The 17,809-nt window shown below is 43.0% G+C and overlaps 1 long non-coding RNA gene across 1 annotated transcript; it reads left to right on the plus strand.

Annotated features, from left to right (window-relative positions):
• The first annotated feature begins 796 nt into the window (after nucleotides 1-796).
• LOC141744041 (uncharacterized) lies at nucleotides 797-17,708 on the plus strand. Its single transcript, XR_012587322.1, has 3 exons — nucleotides 797-964; nucleotides 1,561-1,827; nucleotides 17,206-17,708. It is a non-coding gene; the product is annotated as an uncharacterized LOC141744041 (long non-coding RNA).
• Nucleotides 17,709-17,809: the final 101 nt, after the last annotated feature.

Below are 17,809 nucleotides of genomic sequence, written 5' to 3' on the forward strand. Positions count from 1 at the left end.
CAAAGTAGAAATCACCAACAGCACCAGCAAATGCTCCAGTATGTTTTCTTACCCAGTTCTCTCAGCCTCCAGGGGATGTGGAGGAAAAGTGGATAAAGGTTTAAGAGAAGATATTCTTGTTGTGACAGTCACAGTTAAGTTATGCTAATTGACATGCTTTTCTATCAAGAGAAAAATTTCTGATGGCAACAAGCCCCCCAACACCTGAAGCCAGAGCCGCCCCACCCTCTTGATCTCGGCAGAGTTGGGCTTTGCTGTCTTACCTCTGCCAATACACAGACGTGATGTCTTTTTTCTTCTAGCAAAAGAAATTCATGTAAGGCCTGCACAGTGTGGCCTGAAGTGAGAAAGAGATTTGTCATTTTTTTGACAATAATTCACATAGACTCCAAAACAAATGTACTTCTGAGCAGTGACTCTGTGAACAATAAAGCAAACACTCTCAACTACCTACCAGCCCATCCATCTTTTTAAATCATGTCAGCACACTTCAAATTGTTCACCAAGTTTTATTGTTTCATAGAGAAGGAAATAATTTGTGGTAAAACACACCGAGCCATTGAACTTTGCAATTGTTTATTACTTGGTCTTGATTTCTTGTACATTGCTGCTTCATCATTTACCTGTCATTTGTTTTGGATGACATGGTTTATCCTCTCTTCATAGCTATCTAGATTGCTTAGGTAAATTTGTAAGTTGAACTGCTTAGCCTTTCTGTTTGTAATAGCATCCGCCTACTGTCTGTAAAATTTGCAATGGTGCTGGGTGTGCGATTTTGTTGTAGGCTAGGTGTGAATACCTCGTTCTATCAAGAAAATCACGTTTACGCAGCCTGGTGTGAAGCTTGCTGGCAAGGAGAAGAGTCAGGCTTTCATTTGAACTGGAAGGCTGATGAACAGACGTTTTAGAAAGTGAGAAGATACAGACAACGTAGCAGATGGATACAAAGCAGTCGACATGGCAGGTAAGGTAGGATTTGTGCTATAAGCAACATCTTATGGTGCTGCTCAGATATGGGTCATTTCTGTGACATGAGGGAGAGAGGTGACTGCATCTCAGCTAAGTCTGCTGTTATTTCTCCCGTGTTGTTATAAATGAGTGCCCTAATTAGAACCGAAGGAATTTATGGGCAGAATTGAAAATGCGGTTACTATAGTTACCAGGTGCTCCAGCTCAGTCAGGAAATGTCGCTAATATAATGGTAGCCCAAGGGTAAACACATGAGGTAAATGATGAACAAGCACCCCTGCTCAAGCAGAGAATTTTTTTCTGCACGCTTTGTTTGGTGGCTTGTTTGGCAAACTAACATCTACCACTACAATTCCTTTTCTATCCTTCCCTTTTTTCCAATGGATGGGTTTTGGTTAGACCATAAGGAGCTCTGGGGAAAAGAAAGTGCAAAAACTAAGTAGCATTTAGAGCAAGGATAAATACCTGTTTACCTGTCTTTCAGTCCCTCCTCACTCCTCTGTATGTAGGCTAGAGAGCAAGGTGAACTATGTGTATTTCCACCAGTTCAGAAACAGAACTTTTGTTGTGTTTGTATTTTTTCCTCTCCAGACCCTAATTCCAGCAGTGGCCCTCGATGTCCATCTCAGCCTGTGGACAGGGAAGGAGGAGAATGAGCAGGGACCCTGTCAGCTCTGCCCTCGCATTGCTTGGCTGAGACGGGGGACGAGGGACATCTCAGTGCCTTGCTGGCTGCTAACATTAGCTGCCAGATGTGGGAGAATTCAATGAGGAAAATGGCATTCCAGAGGGATCAAGCCCCACAGGTTATTGGAGTGACCTCTTGCGTGGTGCTGCCTACAGGCAGGATCTACATAGGTAATTCAATTTTTTACAGGGAAAAGAAGAATAGTGAAGTCGGATTAATTCCTGCTGCAATTTCTCTGAAGTCAACAAGGTGACACTACTGATGGCTTTGACTTAGATTTTTCAGTCCTGAGTAATTACCTGGCCTTTTAGAAAAAACACAGGAGGAGACAGAAAATCTGAACAGCTGCTGCTAAGGGAGCTGATCTGATTCCCATCACCTTAAACAGTGCTGACCATGAGTTGCTCTCTGGTTTTGGAGGAGTCATGTAAGAGGAAAAGGGTGCCTGAAGTCACTATATCCTGCTCAACCGGAGATAAACTGCAGTTATACTTAGCAGTATCCAGCATGTTGCCTCCTTCTGCTTATTGATGGAGATTGCAAAATGATTGCTCTGTGGTTCCTTATGTGAGCGCAGGGCCGGACTCTGGTGGAGTATAGAACAGCAGAGCCACAGCTGTGGCAATGAGCGTTAGCACTGTCACTGGCCATGCACGCTCCAGCTCTTCTTTAGGGATCACTTCAGGCTTTCTGAAACCAGAGAGTGTTGCTTATCCAGTTTAGTCTCAGATACCTTGTTGAGGTGCTTTAATCAGACACCATAACCTCTGTCTCAAGTCCTAGAGAGACAGGAGCTCCAGAGAACAGTTCATTTCCCCTAAGGTCTGCAGCCTGGCATCCCTGCCTCTCCCTTGGCCGAAGATGCAAAAAGGCTTTGAATGTGATTGCTTCAGCTAGGATCTCAGTCACAGTCATTGCTGTCTTGATGAATTTGGCCATTCCAAATGGCTTAAATTACTTTGGATGATGGTTTTGCTTCATTAGCAACGTGACGTATCAGCTCTGTCACAAGCCTTCCTGCAGGAGGAGTAGGTGTGCTGAGGTGCAGTGTCTGGGCTTCAAAAGTAGCGTTGCTTTATGAAATGAACCAAAGTGCACGTCAGAAGGCACCTGATTAGGCACTGCCTCATTTCTACAAACACTTTCCTTTCCACCCAGAGCTTTTTGGAGTGCCGTGCCAGCACCAAATGTTGTTGAATCAGGTTCTCAGTGGAAGCAGCCAGGCAGAAATTGTGCATGGATCTACGTCTGCATGTGAGCTGCTGCTTTGCTACAGGCATCACTGTGGCTGCACAGGGCTCATCTGCTGTATCCTGCTCCCCTGTGCAGAGGAGAATACTGAGCTTATCCTCTCAGAAGACAGTCCTTCACTAACCGTCCTGGGGTGTGAGTAGCCACCTCCTGGTCTGTTGTTACAGTCTAGCTGCTGTTCCTTGTCATCTGATGTTTGCAGTGAGGCACAGGTTGTTCATTGCAGCTTGTCTTTTCCTGCAGTGGGCCTACCACAGCTCGCCCAAATGGGAGAAATGAAAAATATCTAGAAAAAAGACTTAAAAAATGACTAGGAAAGGAGGGGAGGGAGCAAACAGGTGAGATATGCACTAGTGATGAGGATGAGGTTGGTTATACTTTTCTTGTGATGCAAGAGATACCTGTGAAATTGAGAAGTCTCAAAGATGCCCGTTGCTGTAGTGGCATTACTTACACCACTGGCCTGACCTAGTACAGCATGTTTCCTTCTCTTTGATTTGAGAAACGGAGGAAAGCTTCAGCCTCTTGTGAGGTTGGGTTTGTCAGCGTGGCATTGCTGGGCTGGAAAATCATAGCTTGGATGGGACAGAGAGAAACAGTGACCATTAAATCAGATGTTTCCCTGGTCAGTGAAAGGGCTCCAAGAAGTAAGCAAAACAAAGACTTTTGTGCTTCAGCCGGATTTCAGGATTTGTCTTCTCTGGACCTGTTTTTTGTTTGATCTCTGTATGGCTTAAGAAACAGCATGAGAATCCCATCCTACTCACCTCTTTGTCTCTCTCCTCTGTGTACCCCCTACCCTGTTGCTGTAGTAGTCAAGTGCTTCACAGCTTATATGTATATTTGAATTTGTGGTCAGGTTAAATATTAAATGTTTTCCCCCAAAGCCAGAGTAAAGGAAATCTGAGTCTATTTTACTTTGGGTTTTGAGGTTTGCATATTTTAAAATGCACACCGAATAGTTAATTTTACTAAAAAAAAATGTTATTTCAATCTGACAAAAAAACCAGCATCACTTCCTTTTGCAAAATCTTGACATTGACTCTTTTGAACTTCTCAGGATCTTGAATCTGTATGAATCCAGCAGCATTGACACACGTATTTTTGGGAGGGATAGTGTGTGTGTGTGGGGGGGAGTTCTTTAAAAATGTTCAAACAGAGAAATCGTGCTTGGCTGCAGGAATCCTCAGCAATCTGTACCCTTGTGACAGCACCGGAGAAATCCCATCTTCCTCACCTCATTAAGACCAAGGGCAACTGCTGTGTGCTGAATCTCTGAAAAAATGTGAAACCTGTTGCTTTAGACTCCCCTTTCTTTGCTAAGTTGAATACATAGATTTCCCCCCTCCATAAATTATTACTGTGTTAAAGATACTCTAATCATAATGCTGGTTTTCTTTTTGCTGCAAGAATACAGCACGCAGCCTTTGCCTGGTGGTAAGTTTCTCCCTAATTGCCTAGGCTAGTTCCACTGTTTGAATTTTGGATTGGGCAGGTGGCGTGAGCCAATTTTTTATGCTTTGGGGATTTAGAGAGGCCCAGCTGCCAGACCGTGGGTGAGCTGTGAAAACTCTCTTCTGTAGACCTTTGCTATTTATCTTGGCCACATCTTTAATGCCAAAAGAGTCCAGGAGCACCTAGCTCTCCTGTGGTCTATCAGCCTTGAAATAGTGCTGTGGCTCAGACTGCAGACCCAACAGAAGCAATTTTTTCTGTACAGTTTCTATACATTTTGCTCTTGCAGAATTTTTTTGGAAGTGCAGTTGATGTGACAGCCTGAACAGCAGTCTGTCTCTCTATTTTCCCTCTTTGGAAGGCAAAATCCAAGAGCTGTTCAGTCCTTCAGGACCCAAAAAACGGGTTTTTGCTCCAATAGCTGAACTGGTATTATAATACCATGGAGATGGGTTACTATTAGAAGTCAGGAAGGCAGATTTGCAGCCTGCCAGGTTTTCTGGGTTAGCATGGAGTATAGGCTGACAAGCCTGATAACTAAGATTGGATAAGTACATACCTCATTTTCACACCTCATGTTAGCACCAGGATAAACAAACCTGATTTTGAAAAACAATAAAGCTAGCTGGGAAATGATCTCCCAGCTCTAAAAATGTTCAGGATGCCAACACTTTGTCACTTGATCTCAGCTGGAGCTAAGAATACTGCAAAGTCCTCCCTTACATCTCCTAACATCTGCTTTTTCTCACATGGTTTGGGCCACATGGATTATTCAGCTGAAAGATGGAGTTGCTGTGAGTGGTGTTTTCAAAATCAAGCCAGTTCATGCCGTAGACATACTTAAAGATCAGTGATTTTGAAAACCACTGTACCTCAGGGATCTGGTTGTTTGGACACACAGAATGACCTGGATAGAGCCAAGAGTTGTGCAGGGCTCCTGCACACATGGTAAGGACCTTGTGCACCAAAACGCAAAGCTGTTGTGAGATTAAAGAACGACGCTCTTCCTTGCCTTCCTTCTGAAAGTTTCTTGAAGAAATGAGATCAGGCACACTGAACTGTCTTTTTTTCAGTCTCCCTCCTTTAGTATATAACTTTTGAATTCTTTTGCCACTTTAACCGAATTTAACACAAGGGTGCGCAGAAGTAATTAAGCTCCTATGAGAAAGGATGGTCAGATGTCAAGAGACTGAGATCCAATATTGCTCCCACCAAAAGGACACCACTGATTGCAGTGAAACAACATGGTATAGCAGCATCCTGACAGTAAGAAAACTTACATCTTATTAGACATCAGTGAAGCCAGCCAACAGAGTGGAACTATGTGGGAATACAGGTTTTCAGTGATGTTGCTTCTCATTGAATGACTCACAGAAGAGATAATTTAAAAAAAAGAAAAAACATCTTAACTAAATTAATACTATATGTCACCTGTGACAATACAATAACTATGAAGTAATACACTTGAGTGAAGTATGAAACCAGGCATTCACTTAAGGATGCATCATTAAATTTCTTCTGAAACAAACTTTTTTTCTTTTTTTTTAGTTAAATGCAGTTTTATAAAGAACTTCATAGGTTTGTGGGAACGTCTTCAGCATGCATGTCATTCTGCTTAATTCCGTTCCTTAGGAATACCCCCAGTATCAATACAGGCTGGAGGATGACGGGATTGAAAGCTGCCCTGCAGAGAAGGACTTGGGGGTACTGATGGATGAAAAGCTGGACATGAGCCAGCAATGTGCACTTGCAGCCCAAGAAGCCAACCGTACCCTGGGCCGCATCAAAAAAAGCGTGGCCAGCAGGTCGAGGGAGATGATTCACCCCCTCTACTCCGCTCTTGTGGGACCCCACCTGGAGTACAAGAAAATACAAGAAAGATATGGACCTGTTGGAACAGGTCCAGAGGAGGGCCATGAAGATGATCAGAGGGCTGAAGCACCTCTCTTAGGAGGAAAGGCTGACAGAGTTGATGTTGTTCAGCCTGGAGAAGAGAAGGCTCTATGGAGACCTTATTGCAGCCTTTAAGTCCTTAAAGGGGCCTTATAAGCAAGATGGGAAGAAACTTTTTGGTAGGGCCTGATATGATAGGAAAGGCTTTGTGGTTTTAATGGGGTAATGGTTTTAAACTAGAAGAGGGTAGATTTAGACTAGCTATAAGGAAGAAACTTTTTACAGTGAGGGTGGTGAAACACTGGAACAGGTTTCCCAGAGAGGTGGTAGATGCCCCATCCCCAGAAACATTCAAGGTCAGGTTGGTCGGGGCTCTGTGCAATCTGATCTAGTTGAAGATGTCCCTGGTCATTGCAGGGGATTGGACTAGATGACCTTTGAAGTCCCTTCCAATCCAAACTATTCTATGATTCTGTAACAATAATGTGCTATTTACCAGTGGAGAAAAAAAATATTATATTTAAGGGATATGAGATGTACACTTAGCTGAAAGGTGTTAAAATTGTATTAGTCATCATTTCCTTGATTATTCTATTCCTTGAATGCTTAATATATTTTTCTGATGGTGATCCTATATATGCCATACTGACTGTCACATATCTAAAGTGTGATTAGCAATTGCTCATGGATCTATAGGAATTGTCATGAATAGTGCGAGCTTAGTGGAATGATGCATCTTATCCACGTACTTCTAAACTGATGTCATGCACAGCTTCCGAATCTAATCTGAAATCTGGTCTCAACTTCCTCTTTCTCATCTATGTCACCCTCTCAAATGCAGCTGCATGACTTGTGAAATGAAGGTTAAATACACCAAAATATTTCAGTTTCTGTTTGTTAGGATCACTGACTGCTTAGAGTCCTCTGTAAGCATGAGCTGGTGGTGTCTAGCTATATCAGGTTGCGCAGTTACTCCTTGGAACAAGCAGCAGTAAACTTTCCCCCTATGTCTGCAAATTGGATTAAAATGCAGCAATATAAAGGCATCTAAATTAGCATGATAGCAGACAAAACAGCAGTATCTCTTTAACATGTTACTCACCTTGTTTGGAAAGGGAGGAACTGTGAAAGGACTGGTAACCACCATCTAGAGGTATGAGTTTTTCAGTTAAAGTTGTGTTTTGGAGTGGCGTTGGATGGGTAGGACACTATAGGATGGTGATCCTTAAAGAACGGGACATCTTTTCAAAGATTTGAGTTGGAGAAAGTAAATGGTGGATGGCATCTGAGGAAGCAAGCCTTGTCAGAACTTCCACCAGCTGTGGGCTACAGCTGCGCTAGTTGATTAAACAGTAGCAGAGAGTGGGTTTTGGTTCTCAGGCCAGCTGGCAGGACTTGACCTTGTCCACACTGTTAAATTCCTTCAGCTGAGCTGCTTGCCTACATGGAAACTGCTGTTGGATGTAGTTCCTGGGCTGTGCTAATGGCAGAATTTGGGAAATGACTTGTTGGCATAGGCCGAAGCATGCTGGAGCTGATCTGCAGATGTAGTGGAGCCGACCCAGAAGTGGTTTCTGGCACTGTGTTTTTCACATGTGCAGCTTCAGCCCGTCTGTCTGCCTCTGGATACTTGTATTTACTCTACCAGTTTGTTATTTGAGAGTTCAGAATTATCATATACGCAGAAATTTGGTGTGAGAAGCACTTAGAGTTTGAAAGTACCTTAAACTCTTCCTTGACTTTCTGAACTTGACTTAGGCAAATCCTCGTTAGCCCTGTGAACGACATGAGATGCCAATGGAGCTCGGAAGCTGGTTTGCAATGGTGACAACTCCTACTTTGCGAGTCGGACTTGTGTCACTGAGCTGTGACCCTTCGGACCTGGCAGCTCCTTTGTCATCAGGAGAAGGCAAGCGCTTTACAAAAACTTACAGGTAGTGTGGAAGAGCATCATTAAGCAGACAGTTTCTGGTTGCCCCAGTCAAACAGTTGTCTTTCAAGACGTGTCCTAGATTTTAACCTATTGAACAAGAACACAGCAAATCAAATGGAAAACACATGGTTCACTGCTCTCAGTTTTGATAGCATCGGGAAGGTCAATCAAAGATTAATGGGTGTAACTATTTTCTAAGCCTATCTATAATGCTTTTAGCTTAGTTTCCAAAGGAAACGGGGCGTATGAAGTAATCCTCTTCTGGTTTTTTCCTTCCCAGTAATTCTTACTCTGAACAAATCTGACAAGTATGTCAATTCTTACAAGTTCTGTCTAGCCAAGTACAGGAGAGGGTTTCTGTCAGTGTCCTCAGTGAGGAAAGATGGTGTTTAAGCTCAGCAAAAGACAAGCAGAGATTGCACAAGAAAGAGCACTTCTATAAACACCACAGCTGAAGGAAGAGCTTCATCCTGAGTTTTCTTCTTCAACAATGGAGACCTATAAGAAAGCAGGGATCAAAAACTGCCTTTCAGGTACTCTCCATCACACCTCCATCTTTATTCCAGAGGAAACACTTTGCAAATGGGACAAAGTAAATAAAAGCTATTTGTGAAGGTGAGGGCTGGTGTTCGCAATTCTGCCTTGGCAGGTAAGAGCAGTAGTTGCTAGAAAAGGAGGGTGGCATTGTCAGGCTTTGCTATCTAGAGGTATCACTGCTCGACACAGCAAGCTGCAAAGAGATCCAGCTGCCCGGTCTGGCAAAACACTGCGTTCAGAAAACTGTGCATGCTGCAACTTGTTTGCAGACATGAACAGAGACATGTGTTTTGCCCAGAATGGGAGATTCTAAGACACCATTTTGTAATGTGCCGTGTAATTTCTGTGACTTCTTGCATTTCATTTAGAATAACAGCTTAAATGCAAGGCCAGGGTAACAGAGCTGCTTGCAAAACCTCGGTTAGGTTTCAGGAAGGTAGAAAGCAGTATCACAGAATCTTTATGGCTGGAAAGGACCCTTAAGATCATCGAGTCCAACCAAACAACCTACAGTCTCTGCCACTAGAGCATGCCCTGAAGTGCCACATCTAGACGTTTCTTAAACACCTCCAGGGATGGTGACTCAACCACCTCCCTGGGCAGGCTGTTCCAGTGCCTGACCACTCTTTCAGTAAAGTAATTCTTCCTAATATCTAATGTAAACCTTCCCTGCTGCCACTTCAGACCATTTCCTCTGGTCCTGTCATTATTCACTTGGGAGAAGAGGCCAACACCCACCTCTCTCCAAGCTCCTTTCAGGTAGTTGTAGAGGGCAATGAGGTCTCTCCTCAGCCTCCTCCAAGCTAAACATGCCCAGCTCCCTCAGCCTCTGCTCATATGACCTGGTCTCCAGACCCCTCACCAGCCTGGTAGCTCTCCTCTGGACACGCTCCAGCCCTTCTATGTCCCTCTTGTACAGCGGGGCCCAGAACTGAACACAGTACTCGAGATGAGGCCTCACCAGTGCCGAGTACAGAGTAGTTAGAGGTATGGCTTGTTTTCCAACTTTTTCTAAATTTTTTCTTCTTTTGTTCCTTTCAGTATGTGTCTCAGCTTTCTCAGTGTCTCCCAACCATCTTCCCTTTCTCCCTTTTTCTGTGAACTTCTTTGCAGCTGACTTTGTGGTTTTTCTTCTCTCTTTTTCTCTCTGTTACTTTGTTATTCCAGGTAAATCTCATTTATCTGTTTTGAGCCTTCTCGCTCCATTTAACTCTTTCCTGAGACTTTTCCTTCTCTTTTTTTCCCCCCTGTCTGTATTTTGTCACCTTTGTTTCTGCCAGTACTGCCTGAATTCAAATGCTGTGACTCAAGCGGACAGCAGGCTTCCCTGGGTACTGAAGAGACCCTTCATTTGATGGTGATCAATTAAAGACCAAGCCTGAGCATCTGTATTCTAACTGAAACAACGTTGCATCTTTCCCTGACCATGGCCTGACTTTCCTGCAGCCCTAAGGGGTGTGGAGAATTGGGTGCTGTTAGAACCAGTGGTCTTTAACTGGAAATAGCAGAGCTGCACTCTGGCAGAACAGAACTATGGCTGCCTGGTGTCATTTGACACCCGCATGTTGTATTTGTAGGATGGTGAAAGCAGGAATGCTAACGGCGCACACTTCCAAGAGACACAATGGAAATGAGCGTGTGCTCTCAGCTATTTCAGTTTGCTATTATTTTGGACCATTGGCTATGAATGAAGTTCAAGCCAAATTGAACACAAATCACCTAAAACTGCACGTAAAAGGTCTCAGATAAAATTAGCAATAGAACCGCTGGCCTCATGCAGTTTAAGTGAGCCATCACTGCATATCTGCCCCTAAATGTCAATACTGTTCTTTCTGCCTCCGTGCTGCTTTACATTTGAGAGCACATAGCCTTGGCAATGCTTGATTGCCACCGTACGCTCAAACACTGGTTATATGGATTGCCTTCTTGTATGAGATTTTGTGAGCACGCCAAGTGACTGCTGAAGTTTAATAGGACTTGTGACAGTGGGGACTGATGTTTATTCTGCCTCCAACGGCATGGCACGCAGGTAGCAATGGGGAGGCTCTTCTACGTTGTCCTTCAGGTGACCTTTCTCCTTCACACAGGAGGAAGGCGTGTTCCACTGACTACTCATCAGCAACGCAGGAGGGCTCTGAAATTACAGGCATCAGCCACAGGGACTCCATTTCAACCAATTTCTGGATGTGGGGGGGAAAGGACAGTAAAGAGAAATGCAGGAGTTCATATAGGAAATGTTAGAGGACTAGATGCCTTCTGTTCCAGACCTTGGAGCTGTGTGACTTTGTGTGTCTGTCAGTAATCAGGAACTTCAGGAAAGAGACCCTTCTCTCTAATTGTGCCTCTAATTTTCTTTAACTGAGGAAATGGTTCTTTTTGTGGACATTTCTCTCTGTTGGGCATCTTAATGGCAGCAAAGGCTGCTTTGGGCATCTTGTACAGCACTGGAATGAGTGGGAGGAGAATTGCCTCTGGCTGCATGGCATTTATTCATTGCCTCCTCCTTGAGAGGGGGGTTAGTGTATCACAGCATGATTAAGGGCAACAAGAATCTTGCCCTAAATCAGAGAAAGCTTAGTAAGAAATTAAAATTGACTTCCTCATGCCACATATATTTGTTTTCTTTCTGCTGTCTTTCCCCCAACACGGAGCTGTAGCGTTGTTGGCACGTACAATCTAATGGGTACACCAGGGCCAGCAGCATGATGGATTTTAATGTCACAGAGAGAGTACTGAGTGAAGCACATAGAGGGAAAAAAAAAAAAAAGAGAGAAAAGATCTTTAGATTTCATTGCACAAATAAATGTCAGAATGAAACAGGTCTGGCATGACTTCAGCTCCCTGCTACCCAAAGTCAATCACACTGAAATGCTCATATAAGCAAGAAATACTGTACTGCTCTGGCACGGGTGAACTATGGGGTCTAGAACAAACCTTGTTGACCACTTAAATGCCACTTAAAACTTAAGCATAGGTGTAGTAGCACTTCTGTGGCATCTGGGACTTTCTACCCAGCCTTTTAGCAGGAGTAAACAGAACTGCAGGTTATCAAGCCTGGGCTGGAGGGGTGGGTCTGATGCTGTGCTGTGGGACCCCAGTTGAAGCTTCCCTCACCCCTTTTAAGTCCTGTGCATTGAACACAAGAGGTGTGTGTCTTACTGTGCCATCACTAGGTCTTGAGCTGGTGGTTTTGTGCTGCACAAGTCTGTATTTCCCAAGGTGAGCCCGGGCATTCCCAGCTCTTGCAGCCAGCACCTCCAAGAACCAAGAGCAGGAGCACATCTCTCAAAGGCAAGGCAAAGGTGACTTGGCACCTTGGTGTGATGCTGACTGAGATGGAGGTAAAGCTATGGCCATAGAGGAATTTAGCAATGTGTAATGAATTCAGATCATATATATGGCTGCCTCCAGATGTCCTGCTTGCAGTGATGCCATGTGACAGCAGCTCAGGTCAGCTCCGTTCAGGGAAGATTTAGCCTGGACTTACCTGTCTCAGGAAAAAAGCTATTAGTGTTTAATGGTTTTCACTGGAAATCCTATAAGTAGGAAAAAGCTGCGCTTGCTTTACTTTTTCCCTTTTCCCCACTACTTTCCACAGGCAGGTTCTTTTCTCAATTGGAGCAAAACACTACACCTTTAAGGAAAAAAAGTAAAAAAGTAAAAAAAAAAAAAAGCAAGATTTAGAAGTACAAGAAAGTCTTTCTTTGCAAAATAAATTGCCTTTAAGACCCACCAAAAATATTGTTGGGCTTTTAGTTAAAATATTGCTTGTTACAGCACAGTCTCTTGTGATTGCAGAGTCTTTCCAGAATCTGCAGTTGTTGGAGGGCAGGTATCTAACAAACAGCAAAATATTCATTAAATACCTTGGCAAGGGTACACTTGTGGCCAGGTCTAGATCCTGAAGTTATTTTTTTCCTTCATTAGTTCCTCCATTTCTGCAGGCATTACAAGGAGGTTTAGCACATCCACCTTGGTCTGGAAATAGTCTAATCTTTATTTGGCAAAATGATAGTTGAAAACTAGAAACTAGCCTAAGAGGCATCATGTCAATTGAACAAATAATCATAACAGTTTCTCTGTCTCCTGGAAGGTTTTTCTTATTTAAAAAATAATAATAAAAAAGCTGAAAGCAAGCACTGAATCTTTGTGTAACCCAGTGAGTGCACAGACAATAAAATTGCTTTATATGTGTCCCTCTCTTACCCTTATCTTTCTTCAAAGTATCAAAAGAGGAAGGCAATAAAAACAAATACTTTATAGCATGGTAACCTCTGAACTGCACAGTTTTAAATGGGTAGCCATATAATCTAACAGAGTATGATGGTGCTGCGTCCCTCACTGATGCCAAGCTGAAATGTGAGTGCTGTGTCCTCTGCGTAGCTTTTGAGCTGCAACTTGAAAATTTGGTTTAGTTAATGTGGTACAGATGTCTGGAGTTACTTGTATGGCGATGCCCTAAGGGGTTGTTTCAATTAAAATACTACAGTATAAAATCAAATCATTAACCGTTTGGGATGGAAATCCCAGCTCCTCAATAGTTCATTACTACAGAACCTTAATGTAGAACAGAACTGTATGAATACTATGGTTATTTTTTCACAGGCCAAAAAAAGGGAAAAAAGGTAATTAAAACCTCTGGTTGTTCTCATTGAAAGACAAGACAACCCCAGTGTGCCAAAAGAATTTTATTTGACCTAAATCACTGAAGTTTTGAGTTTTAAAAATAACATTTATCTTGAAATTTAAATTCTATCTGCAGTGATAAGAAGCGTTGAGTGGAAAACAACCTCCTGACTCTTTTCAAATATACCTAAACAAATCGGGCACCTTGGCTATATGGGGCACCCAAGAAAGCCTGGCTCTTTTTAGGTAAAGCATGGTGTATCTCACAAGATATCCTTTCAAAAGTGATTGTGATCACCTGGTCATACTTAAGAAGTCATTCTTTTCTCAGTTTCTTAAACTATATGCTTCTTATTCTTGTTCTTTCCTTTGGAAGATAAATATCCACTAATAACTTGTACAGGCTGTATAGGCACAGAGCAATAGCTTCCCGTGAGGTCATGAAATCCTTCATAAAAGAGTTTGCCTCCAAGCCGCCTGCTGTGCTTTACTGGGATTATTCTTTGCTGCCTGGGTGAGTTTCTGTAGCATCATTGCTGCTGAATCCCTGGGTGCCTCAAACCTGGCACTCTAGGACGTGAGAGCTAAGGGGATATTTCCCACTCTTCTGGAAGCTGTTTTGGTGTGAAAAGAAATGGGCCAGATTTACCCATCTCCACTATTTTATGATTCTGTATATAGGAGAAGAGGTTGTTGATAGCACAGCTAAAGAGAAAAATACGTTCCTCAGTAGTGCAGCCTTTCAGCATCAGGCAAGAGTAGAATTGAGGACATTTCCAGGGACTCGCTAACAACTTACCTTTGGGGAGAGACATGTTATGCCCACACTGCTGTTCCTGCTGTGGAGAAACTTTTGGGCTTGATTTTTTTTTTAACCTGAGTTTGGACAAAAACTACTCTGGCATAAACCTCAACCTGGAAGGAATTTTGGTCGTGGTCCCTTATGTTTCTTACATCTCCCTCAGAACTTTTAGCAGAGTTGTCAGCTGCTTACATGGCAAAAAGTAGAAAGTCAGGACATGACAGAGCTTGGTTTGCATCTGATCTTAGGTCTCTCTTTCTTTTCTGGTAATGAAAGTCAGTGAGTTTTCACAAGTCTTTGGTTTCATCGAGTGATTCTCAGTGCTCTGAGATGCAGACTTCAAACTAGTAATCCGCTAGCAGTTTGTTCAGGTTCAATTTGTCCCCCAGATGCAGCTCTAGCAATGTCTTTTTTGCGTTTGCTTTGGTAACAAGATGGTATCTTTGCCTGTGAAAAACAATCTGGAAACTTTTCAGCATGGTAGCGCAGAAAGGAATCAAATTCATGGTCGGTACTTACAGGCAAGTGTCAGTAGAGCAACCTATGTCTCACTGACAGCAAATGAAAGGTAAATATTGTGAGTGATGGGGTTGTTCAAAGGGCCAAAATGAAGCTTTGCTCTGACTTTCCAACATACCTTAATTTCCAGGCAGAGAAAACCTTTGCCCACCTTGAGACATGCACCAAGAGCAGCTTAGGAAACTGGAAGGAAAGACATCCTCAGAACTGCGGTTTTGTCATTCGTAGGTCCATTCCACGAAGAGGAGCAGTAATCAGAAGGTGCTGCTGCTGTTTGATGGGATGGCTTGACTGTAAGCATCTTATTCCTGCCGTTGCTGGGTCCAATGACGATCCATAGCTGTTAGGGTCTTGCAAAGTTCTTCCAGCAGCAGCAGAGCAGTCTGAATCTTTTTTAAAGGAGATGTGATAGAGTAATGGCATCTTTGTTCGGCATGTGTCTGTGGAACAGATTGCTTCTAGAACCAGATCATTTCATTTACTTGCTTTCAGTCCATGTTCTGATCTCTTTAAAATGGGCACTATAATGCTGTCTCATTATGCACAGACTTTATGGGAGAGGTTCAGTAATCATTATGAAAAGGTCAGATGCTTCTGTGAAGGGCACCTATAAATGAGTCTATAAATAAATAGTCTGGAAGCCTTTAGGAGAGGCTAACAACTTATTTATCTTTTATCCTGCTGGTTGCAGGGGATGTATAAAACCACTAGTATGCTGCTAATTAGTTTAATGCTCAAGTTTTGGTTTGGGGGCACTGAGACGCTGCTGGGTGTAGCAATTGGCTTGATACGAGGCCTGACCAGCGCTGAGCTCACACCTCTGCAGGGTACGGCTCCATGAGATCTGTGCTAAGCCTGGCTGGGGACCGCATTTCTTAATTGGGAAACGTGTGTGTTTTATTGAGATGATGCTAGCTGCAAAATATATCCTCAGGAACAACGTGGCACCGCTTATTTCCACTAGGCTTAGGGGAGAAGAGCTACTGTTAGTAATGCTTTTTATTGACTAGTCTGAGTGCTGCTGGTTGTTTGGGTAGCGTTCAATAGTACTGTTGTGTCTCGACTTGAAATGCTCAGTTGTCTATCAAGAAGGTGGTTTCACTTCACACTTTAGTGGTGTTTAAGGCAGGTAGTAAGAAATACCTCATTTGCTTTGAGGTCGTTCCACTTTTTATGGGGGAAGACACTCCTGATCTGCCTGTATACCAATGGGATGGTTACTTTCATTTGCCATCGGCCTGCGCAACGGGTTTTGGCTGCAACGGAAATGGCTGGGTGAAGCACAAAGGCAGTCCCAGTTCTGAGGGATGGCAAGAGACAGGGGAAGTCTTGGGGCAACTGGGGGGATGCCTGTGTGAAAGGCTTCAGGTTCTACAGACTGTCAGTGCCTGAATTGATACAGTTGTATGTATGAATTCAGCAATGTGGGAGCTTTTCCATTGGCACATCCAGTAGAGCAGCATTATTCTGTGTAAGATACAGCAACATACTGGACTCCTCATTTTGCTAGAAAAGCATAGGACTGAGAAAAGCCTAAGTTTGGGCCCCAGCTAGCTGGGCAGTGCCCACTCCGTGTTGCCTTTCAATGAGATAAAGGACTCCATCTTCAGAGTGACTTGGTTGTTTGACCTCTTACTTTTTTCCTAGAGGCTTTCCCCTTCTTCCCTGATTTTTTTTTTCCCCCATGAATCCTTTTCTCACAAGGGACCTCTCCATTTTACTTCATGCTAGCCTTCTGAGAAGAGTTCAGACACGTATGATGAGTTTGGACAAGCCAAAGAAGAGCATGGATGGATATTTTCTGGATAAATAGTTCACCGGGTTCACTAGAAGCTTACAGCAATCCTCTCTTTCTCACATGGACGTAGCCTGTTTCTCCTGGGGCTTATTCTTAGTCCAGAGCAAGGAGGTAAATTCTCTTTGCAACTTCAATCACCACTGAGGAGTATTGGATCTTCCCTGAAAGGAAACAACATATTTTTGCAAGCAAAGAAACAAAATGCCCTGATGACCGCTGGAATAGACTTTCCTTTCAAGCAGAACAAAATGGTTTTGTCAACCTGAGGCTGCTTTTCTTTAGGAATCTCTAATAATGGGGTTTATAGTCATTGCTAGCAGAAATATTGTCAGTTCTCCAGGCTCCATTTGCAGGCATTAGTATGTGTGTAAATGAGAGTTTTCCAGACCAAGCCTCACACCATATAAAAGTGTATGGAGCCAGGGCTAGATGGGACATAGCATTAGCTGGACTTTCATTCATGGTGTGTTATAGTTTTAGGGATCATTCACTCAAGCCACAATTTTTGCTATTTTTCATGCCCAGGTGCTCTTCTGGAAAATTTTCATCTAAAGATTTCATCTAAAGAACTACTGAGTTCTTTTTTTTTATATATATACATATTATTTTTTCCCCTAGTAAGGTAGTGAAACGAGAGCAGTTTCCTCAACGTCTTCCCTGTGTGACATTTTTTTCCTGCAGTACTGGCAAGACACTTAATCACTCTTTGTTTATGTTTCCCCCTTTTGAAACAGGCATTGAAGTGTTGCCTCGCTGGGCAAACGTGTGAGAAGGATGAATGCAGTTGTACACGTGAAGAGGTCGGGTACTGGGAATACTGGGAATACTGAATACAGGAACGCTGACCATCGGCTCGGTATCTCACTCACTGCCCAAGCTGTGGCCTGGCCATGGGAGATGCCAAGCAGCTCCTACCAGCCAAGGTATTCCTACATAAATGGTAATATTTTTTTGTTTCAGGTTAGATGATGATGATCAACTTGGTGCTGGATGACAGTTATCCTTGCAGCCTTTTCATTTTTTTAAGAAAGATTTTTTTTCACATTTGCTAAAGGAGGAGAAGTGGGGATATTCGTTCTACAAGTGCCTGTTCCAGACAAAATATTTAATCTCTATTTATATTCCTTCTTTCTACAACGGATGCTGTTATTTTAGTCTCATTATTCATAGACCTTTGGAGCATTAATTAAGAAATAATTGTGAACAGGTCAAATTTCTTATTTAAAGGTTCCAGATCAACAAGACAATGAATAAATAGGACAAACAGATTTAGCTAAGGCTTACAGTGTATTAACTTCATCTCATTTCTCATTAGTTTGGAATCGAGCTTGTCTTTTA

The sequence above is a fragment of the Larus michahellis genome, chromosome 5 (assembly GCF_964199755.1).
Source record: "Larus michahellis chromosome 5, bLarMic1.1, whole genome shotgun sequence".
In the NCBI taxonomy this organism is placed as follows: Eukaryota; Metazoa; Chordata; class Aves; order Charadriiformes; family Laridae; genus Larus; species Larus michahellis.